General features: G+C 43.8%; 1 pseudogene; it reads left to right on the forward strand.

Moving 5' to 3' along the window:
- The window catches only part of LOC118026460, an 11036-nt pseudogene extending 7262 nt beyond the window's left edge, over positions 1-3774 (forward strand).
- The last annotated feature ends 4836 nt before the right edge of the window (positions 3775-8610 follow it).

The following is an 8610-nucleotide window of genomic DNA, read 5'->3' on the forward strand; positions in this document are numbered from 1 at the left end:
GCTTCCTCCGCCGCCCGCCTCCCATTCTGAAGAATGCGGGGTCTGTTGTGCACCCGGAACCGTCCAACGTTGTCTTCCCGGCAGGAAACTGAACTAGTCAAACGAGAGGCAGGCGCAAACCCCTCGGAAAACTAGAAGGATTGGTGGCCACTGCGCAGGCGTCGGACTCAGCGAAGGCCGAAACTAGAGTGGCCGAGGCGGGAAAGCCTGGCAGCCGGACGCCGGGCGCCGCCGCCCATCCCTGGGCCTCGTTGGTGAAACTCTGGCCACTTAATACACGGAGAGCGCGTGGAAATACGCTGGCCACAGAGTAAGTGGCAGGCAGTTGCTGCTGTGGTTGTTTTCATTATTATTAGGTATTTCTGCCTCGCTGCCCCCGGCACCCCCGCCCGTCCATCCTTCAAGATCCGCCCCTCCTCCTCTGCCAAGTAGCTCAGCCGTGATTGGAGATAATGGGGAAACGGTTAAAGAAAACGGCTATCCTAACTATTAAGGAAAAAATTATTCACTCATGACGCTTGTTAAAGTACCGTAAGGAAGACTTTATTTAAGGGCGGCTATGGGGATAGGTGTAGGGACCACTGCGGTGGGGTCTTGCAGTGGGGGGAGAGAGATTGGACTCAATTCGGAATACAACAAAGAAAAGTGAAGTTTTATAGCTGAGGGTCCAGATTGGGGGGTCAGTGAATGGAAAATTAGTAAGAGAAAACATCATCAAGGGTAAGGGGGGGAATCCTATCTCAAACGGCCTGACAGGATTCTTGGGGATGGTGGAGGGTGAGGAACCCCGTTAGATACCCAGGTTGATCGGAGATCAAGGATGGGAGATCCTGGCTGACCTTATTGGGCAGGAATCTTGCTAAAACTGAACGATGCAGAGACAAACATGGAAGTCCAAAAGTCAGGCCTAGTAGAAAAAGAATTTAGGGGAACAGTTAACATAAGAGTGCAGAGACCGCTAGTCTGCTTCAGCAACCAGTGGGAAGGCCCAACTCCTCTGCTCCAGACTCTCACTCATTCATTCATTCACTGAGTACTGAGGCTCCACTGAAAACACAGCAATGAACAAACAGACGCTCCCTCTCCCCGCCCCGCCCCCTCCCCACCCCCCGGGAAAACTGACTGCTAGTGAGGGAAACAATCTGCACAAACAATATACGGGCTGTAGGAACAAAAGCAGGGCAGTGAGATAGCAAGTTGTATTTTTAGACTGGGGTGGTCAAGTAAGGCCTGCTGAGGTGACATTTGCTAAAATAATTTTTAAAAAGTAAAACACATGACTCATGCAAGTATTTGATGGATACGTGTCAAGATTTTATTCAGTTCATTAATGAGGGGCACTATATGATATAACCAATTCAAAGGAGATTTTGAAGAGATTTTTTTTTTTAAATAATCAGCGCAATGTTGAAAAAAGATTGCTAACAGATGGAAGGGAGGTTATTATCCTAAGGATAGGTAATAAACTATGGTGCTTAAAGTTATGATTTCTACTTTGGGGTATAAATATTTTTTTTACCAGAAAGAAATCAGGGGCATCTCTTGACAAATTTTATTTGTATTGCTATAAACAGGAATCTCTGGCCTTGCTCTCAAACAGAAACCTTTTGCATTGCTATCACTTTTCTACAAGTTAACCTCTGTACCTGCAAAATTATAAAATAGCCAAGTCAATCAAAGGTGCCCATGAAATCCCCAAAAGGTCTGCTAGACAAGGCTAAGCACTCCACTGTTAGGACACCTAGCATGCAAGAGGACAAGAGCTGGACAGTAGTTAAGTGGTAAAAACAGATTTTATTCAGGAACTATTGCAGTAGGGGATATGAAACCTCATATAGAACTGGGCTCAGTTCTAAATATAGCAAGGACAAGCAAGGATTTATAGTCAAGGAGCAGGATAAGGATCAGTGGATGGAAAATGAGAAGAGACGAGAGTAGAGAGATTCTTGCTAATAGGATTTCTGCTAAAGGCAGGCCAGTCATGAGATATTACCTGGGCATGGTGGGGGATGAGGAATTTGATTAGATATGGAGAGTGATTAGATATCAAGGGGGGAGGGATTCTGGATACTGACCTGTCAGGATTATTAACATTAGAATTATTAAAATTAGACTATCAGTTTATTATTATTATTATTATTATTATTATTATTATTAGGATTATTAAAATTAGACTCCAAGGCTGTAGGCAACTAAGGTTCTGTGGCCCCAGGAAACTGTTCCCCACCCAGTCTGTACAACCAGGACAGCTCTGATTCTTTCACCAGTCCCAGAGTAAAACTGCTACCCACTTCTGTAGAGGAGAGCACAGTGAAGAAGGAAGAGACAGTCCAGGGCAAGAAACAGAAAACCAGAACCATATTCTCTTGGACCCAGCTATATGTACTCAATGACAGAGTTCAGAGACAGAAATACCTCAGTTTCCAGCAGATGTGAGAACTTTCTAACTTTCTGAACCTTAGCTATAAGCAGGTTAAGACCTGTTTCCAGAACCAGAGAATGAAATATAAGAGGTAGCAGGAAAACAACTGGCCAAAGAATTGCAACAGTGTCACTCAGAATAGCTCAGCAACTACAGAATATCCAGGCTTCTATTCTTATCACCAGGGATTCCTGATGAACACTTCTGGAAACCTTCCAATATGGAGCAGCCAGACCTGGAATAACCCAAAGTGGAGCAACTAGACCTGGAAAAGCCAGTCTTGGAGCAACCAGACCTGAACAGTCAGCTCCACAGCTGTGGAGAGGAATCCCTGCAGCCCCAGATCCAGTTCCAGCAAAATTCTGTCAACAATTTGATCTTCGAAACTGCCGGGGAAAGCCATAGTGTAAAAAGGCAAACTGCCCAGTATTTTAGTACCCAGCAAATGATGGGTTTTTTTCCCCAAAGTACTCTGTGAACATACAGCCTGAAGATGTGTGGCAATGAGCATATTATTCAATCTCAATTTGGGCAGTGGCTGTATTACTTCTCCTAGGATTTGTCTTTTAGGGTCCTGTATCTCTGCCTTGTTACTGTTTCTCTTTATGCTTATCATATCAGTTGAGGGGATTTGATTGGAGTCTAATCAAAAAGGTTTCGGTAGCATTGACTGCTATGGACAACATGATAAAAGATGTTTCTTGCTAGAGATAACTAGATGTAATACTAGCTTGAATATTTTTAGGTTCTAGAATCTAACCTCAAGAATAGGAAGTGATGGATCACAAAATTCCACTCCTGAAACCAATACTACACTATATGTTAACTAACTTAAATTAAAAAAAATAAAATAGGAAGTAAAAACACAGAGATGTGTGATGAAGGATTACCCGTATTTTCTAAGACTGAGAGGCTTTACTTGTTGACAACCTCAGTTGTTAGGAAGAGTTAAGCTATAATGTGCTTCTTTGATTTCCTCTGCCCCTTGTGCTGTTTTACTACAGTTCCTAATTTGTTCATTATTCTAGTATTTGTAGAAAGAGGTTTTGTATTTTTTTTTTAAGATTTTATTTATTTGTTTGAAAGAGAGAGAGGGAGTGTGAGAGAGAGCATGAGCAGGGGGTAGGGGCAGAGGGAGAGGCAGTCTCCCTGCCAAGCAGGGAGCAGGTAGCCTGATCCAGGGTCCGATCCCCGGACCCCATCCCTGGATCCTGGGATCATGACCTGAGCCGAAGGCAGATGCTTAACTGACTGAGCCACCCAGGTGCCCTGAGGTTTTGTATTTTAATGCACCATGATAATAGTACCAGTTTGACTGGTAGGTTTGTAGGTTTAAGTACAAATAAATAAAATACCCACTTTACCTTTGTTTCTTTTTTTTTTTTTTAATTTAAATTCAATTAGCCAACGTATAGTACATCATTAGTTTTTGGTGTAGGGTTCAATGATTCATTAGTTGCGTATAACACCCAGTGCTCATCACATCACATGCCCTCCTTAATGCCCATCATCCAGTTACCCCATCCCTCCACCCACCTCCCTTTCCTCAACCCTCTGTTTGTTTCCTATAGGTAAGAGTCTCTTATGGTTTGTTTCCCTCTCTGATTTCTTCCCCTTCAGTCTTCCCTTCCTTCCCCTGTGGTCCTCCACGCTATTCCTTATGTTCCACATAGGAGTGAAACCATATGATAATTGTCTTTCTCTGACTTATTTCACTTAGCATAATCCCCTTCAGTTCCATCCATATTGATGCAAAAGGTAAGTATTCATCCTTTCTGATGGCTGAGTAATATTCCATTGTATATATGGACCGCATCTTCTTTATCCATTCATCTGTTGAAGGCATCTCGGCTCCTTCCACAGTTTGGCTATTGTGGACATTGCTGCTATGAACATCGGGGTGCACGTAGCCCTTCGGATCCCTACATCTGTATCTTTGGGGTAAACACCACTTTACCTTTAAAAAAAAGTTAGACTCTGCAAGGATGGACATGGAAGCCCAAGGTCGAGGCCTAGTTGAAAAAAGGGCTCAAAGTGTTATTGAATCAAAATGGGCCTGCTCCTCGTGAGTTACAGACAGAGATTTTACCAGGTGGAGTTGCTGTACAAATAAACCATCTTTATTTGTACAAATAAGGAGATCACAGGGAATAATTTCCAAAGCTGTGTCTCCCCAAAGGAAGAAACACAGGCTCCTTTAGGGCATGGGTGAATATTCAGAAGGGGATTTTAACATTATAATGAGGCGGAAGTCACTGTTGGTCACTCCTGGCACTTTCTGATTCATCTGGGCAGGCTCTCCCTCAAATGTTTCTTTTTCTGGTCCAGTAGTTTGTTAGCTTGTTTCTAAAAGGTAAGACTGATAGCTAGACAAAAGCTTCAAGGAGTTTAGTTTCTACAAGAAAGATTGACAGTTAAGCAGAAGCTTCTACTAGAAATGTGCTGAGTTCGGGGGTCAGGCCAGTGACAAGAGGAGCCTAAGTATAGTTGAGTCAGGGAGAGTGTTTGTCACTAGTTATCTATATTGTCTATTTACAACTTTTGGATAATTGTTTCTTATCATATTGAGCCCCTGACTGAAGGGAGGACATGAGCATCTGGAGACAAGGAATGGGGTTTTCTATAATGCTTATGATAATATCCAACTTCTCTGTTAGCCTACTTGGCCTTCATGACCTTTTGGCCAGCTTGACCCCACTTCATACTCTCCCATGTGCCCCAGTGAGCTAGCTGCCTTTCCTCAACATGCTTAATCTGTCTTCACTCCCACTGCCATGCCCAGAGAAAGCCCTCCTCTACCTGAGCTGCTGGATGCAGCAGAGAAAAAAACAAAGTATCCGTTCTTAAGAAGCTTACATTCCAGTAGAGAAAGACCTAGAATAAACAAAATTATTATATGTTGGGAGTGATAAGTACTGTGACAAAAAATAAAGCAGAGAAAGAAAGGTAGAAAGAGATGCAGGTGATGAGGAAGGCCTCTCAGGATGTGCCTTTTGAGCAGAAATTTGCAGAGAGGGAGCAACCAGGTAAAATATCTGGGGCCAGAGGGCTTCAGGGAGAGGGAAGAGCAAATACAAAGGCCAAAGGAAAGTCAAAAAACAGTATGGCTGGAACTGAGTGAGAGGGACTAATGCCAGTGTGCAGAATGACCCCAGTGAAGAGGACGGTGTTGGGCTGAGGTGTGGTAAGATACGGCCTGCTATCCGAGGATGCCCTGGCTGTCCTATGGAGAGTCGACATTAGAGTGCAAGAGCGAAGCAGAGAGAACAGTTGAGAGGCCACAACAAGGCCCCTTGACTAAACTGGGTGGCAGCAAGCCAAGTAGTGAGAGCGAGTTGAATTCTGGATACATTTTGAAGGTGGAGCCAACAGGATTCATTGTTGTCAACAAACCTTGTAGAATTTCTTTAAAAAAAGAAAGAAAGAAAGAAAAAAGGAAGAGGGATGCCTAGGTGGCTCAGTTGGTTATGTGTCTGCCTTCCGCTTAGGTCATGATCTCAGGGTCCTGGGTTTGAGTCCTGCATCGGGTTCCTTGCTCAGCAGGGAGCCTGCTTCTCCCTCTGCCTGTTGCTCTCCCTGCTTGTGCTCTCTCTCTCCTCGTCTCTCTCTCTGACAAATAAATAAAACCTTTAACAAAAAAAAAAAAAAAAAGGGAAGAGACTTTTATTTGAGCCCAAGGACTGGAATTGTATCAGGATACATAATCTTCACAAAGAAGAGAGTGCTCCAGGCAGGGCTATATATGTTTTAACACAGAGTTACAAATCAGGAGCTTGGGACTATGGCAGAGTAGGAGGACCCTGAGCTCACCCCATCCCACGTTTACAACTAGAGATCTTCCACATCCAAGTCAATAAACCAGGAAGTGATCCAAAGACTGACCAGACAAACTCCACGACTAAATATGGAGAAGAAGCTGCATCTCATGGGTTAGGAAGGTCGGAAAGGTGGAGGGAGACTGTCCCCAGGAGGGCACACATGGAGAGGACAGAAAAATGGGCCTTCCCGTCAGGGAGCTCACACGGGTAATACTAAACCCCATAAAACTTGGCTTTAAAAAGCAGAGGGGCTGAAATCCATGAGTTTGTAAAAACAGTTGGGACTTGGAGGCTGGAGCTTTAAAAATCTGCTGACAGGGTCGGCCAGGAGTGTGAGTGATAGCTGGGTTGCACCCCTTAAAGAGATAGCAGTCCACATGGAAGGCAACGTAAGAATGGCAGTTCACACGGTGCCAGGGGGCAAATGGGAGACAGACCTATTTGTAATGATTTTGGAGCATGTTGGGGGACTTCTCTGAAAACAAGGGAGCTGGCAGGTGTCGTTTTCCTCCCCCATCCCCCACCATAAACACAGGGACTCTGCGGAAGGATTTAACAGACCTATGTAGAACATTCCATCCTAAAAGAGCAAAAATGAACATTTAGGATGTCACCAAGATAAAAAGCTTCTGCACAGCAAAGGAAACAGTCATCAAAACTAAGAGGCAACCCACGGAATGGGAGAAGATATTTGCAAATGACACTACAGATAAAGGGCTGGTATCCAAGATGTATAAAGAAATTATCAAACTCAACACCCAAAAAGCAAAGAAGCAAAGTGATCCAGTCAAGAAATGGGCAGAATACATGAACAGACACTTCTCCAAAGAAGACACCCAAACGTGGTGCTGGGAAAATTGGACAGCCACATGCAGAAGAATGAAACTGGATCACTTTCTTACACCATACACAAAAATAAGCTCAAAATGGATGGAAGACCTAAATGTGAGACAGGAAACCCTCAGAATCCTGGAGAACACTGGGAACACCTCTTTGACCTAAGCAGTAGCAACTTCTTAGTAGACACGTTTCCAGAGGCAAGGGAAACAACAGTAAAAATAAACTATTGGGGCTTTATCAAGATAAAAAGCTTCCGCACAGTGAAGGAAACAATCAACAAAACTAAAAGGCAGCCTGTGGAATGGGAGAAGATAATTGCAAATGATATATCAGATAAAGGGTTACTGTCCAAAATATATAAAGAACTTATTAAACTCAACACCCAAAAAACAAATAATCCAGTTAAGTAATAGGCAGAAGACATGAATAGACATTTTTCTAAAGAAGACATCCAGATGGCTAACAGACACATGGAAAGATGTTCAACATCATTCATCACCAGGGAAATACAAATCAAAATCATGATGAGATACCACCTCACACTGCTGTAATGGCAAAAATTAACAACACAAGAAACAAGAGATGTTGGTGAGGATGTGGAGAAAGGGGAACTTCTTTCACTGTTGGTGGGAATGCAAGCTGGTGCAGCCACTCTGGAAAACAGTATGGAAGTTCCTCAAATAGTAAAAATAGTAATACCCTACGATCCAGCAATTGCACTACTGGGTGTTTACTCAAAGGATACAAAAATACTGATTTGAAGGCGTTCATGCGCCCCGATGTTTATAGCAGCAATGTCCACTGTAGTCAAATTATGGAAAGAGACCAAATGTTCATGTGTTCAACTACTAATGAAGGGATAAAATGAATAAAGAAAATGTGATATATGTATCTATATATAGATATTACTCCGCCATCAAAAAGAATGAAATCTTGCCATTTGCAACAACAGGATGGAGCTAGAGTATATTATGCTAAGTGAAATAAATCAGTCAGAGAAAGACAAATCTCATCACATCATTTCCCTCATATGTTGAATTTAAGAAACCTAACAGGTAGGGAGAAGAAAAAAAGAAAAGGAGTGAGGAAGAACAGACTCTTTTCTTTTAGAGGGAGCAAGAGAGAGCACAAGCAGGGTGAAGGGCAGAGGGAGAAGCACACTCCCCGCTGAGCAGGGAGCCTGATGTGGGACTCCACCCGGGGAGACCGGGATCATGACCCCAGCCGAGGGCAGATGCCCAACCAACTGAGCCACCCAGGCGTCCAGACTCTTTTTCAAAAAAAATTTACTTATTTATTTGAGAGAGAGCAAGCACACACGAGCGGGGGGAGGGCAGAGGGAGAAGTAGACTCCCCACTGAGCAGTGAGCCCCAGGGTTTGGGGGGCTCCATCCCAGGACCCCGTGATCATGACCGGAGCCTCCCAGGAGCCACAAAGCTAACTGCTAACTATAGAGAACAAACTGAGCGTTGCTGGAGGGTAGTTGGGTGTGGGGGATGGGTTAAGTAAGTGATGGGTATGAAGCAGGG

Source organism: Mirounga leonina, unplaced genomic scaffold (assembly GCF_011800145.1).
Source record: "Mirounga leonina isolate KUSES-001 unplaced genomic scaffold, KU_Mleo_1.0 Mir_239, whole genome shotgun sequence".
NCBI lineage: Eukaryota > Metazoa > Chordata > Mammalia > Carnivora > Phocidae > Mirounga > Mirounga leonina.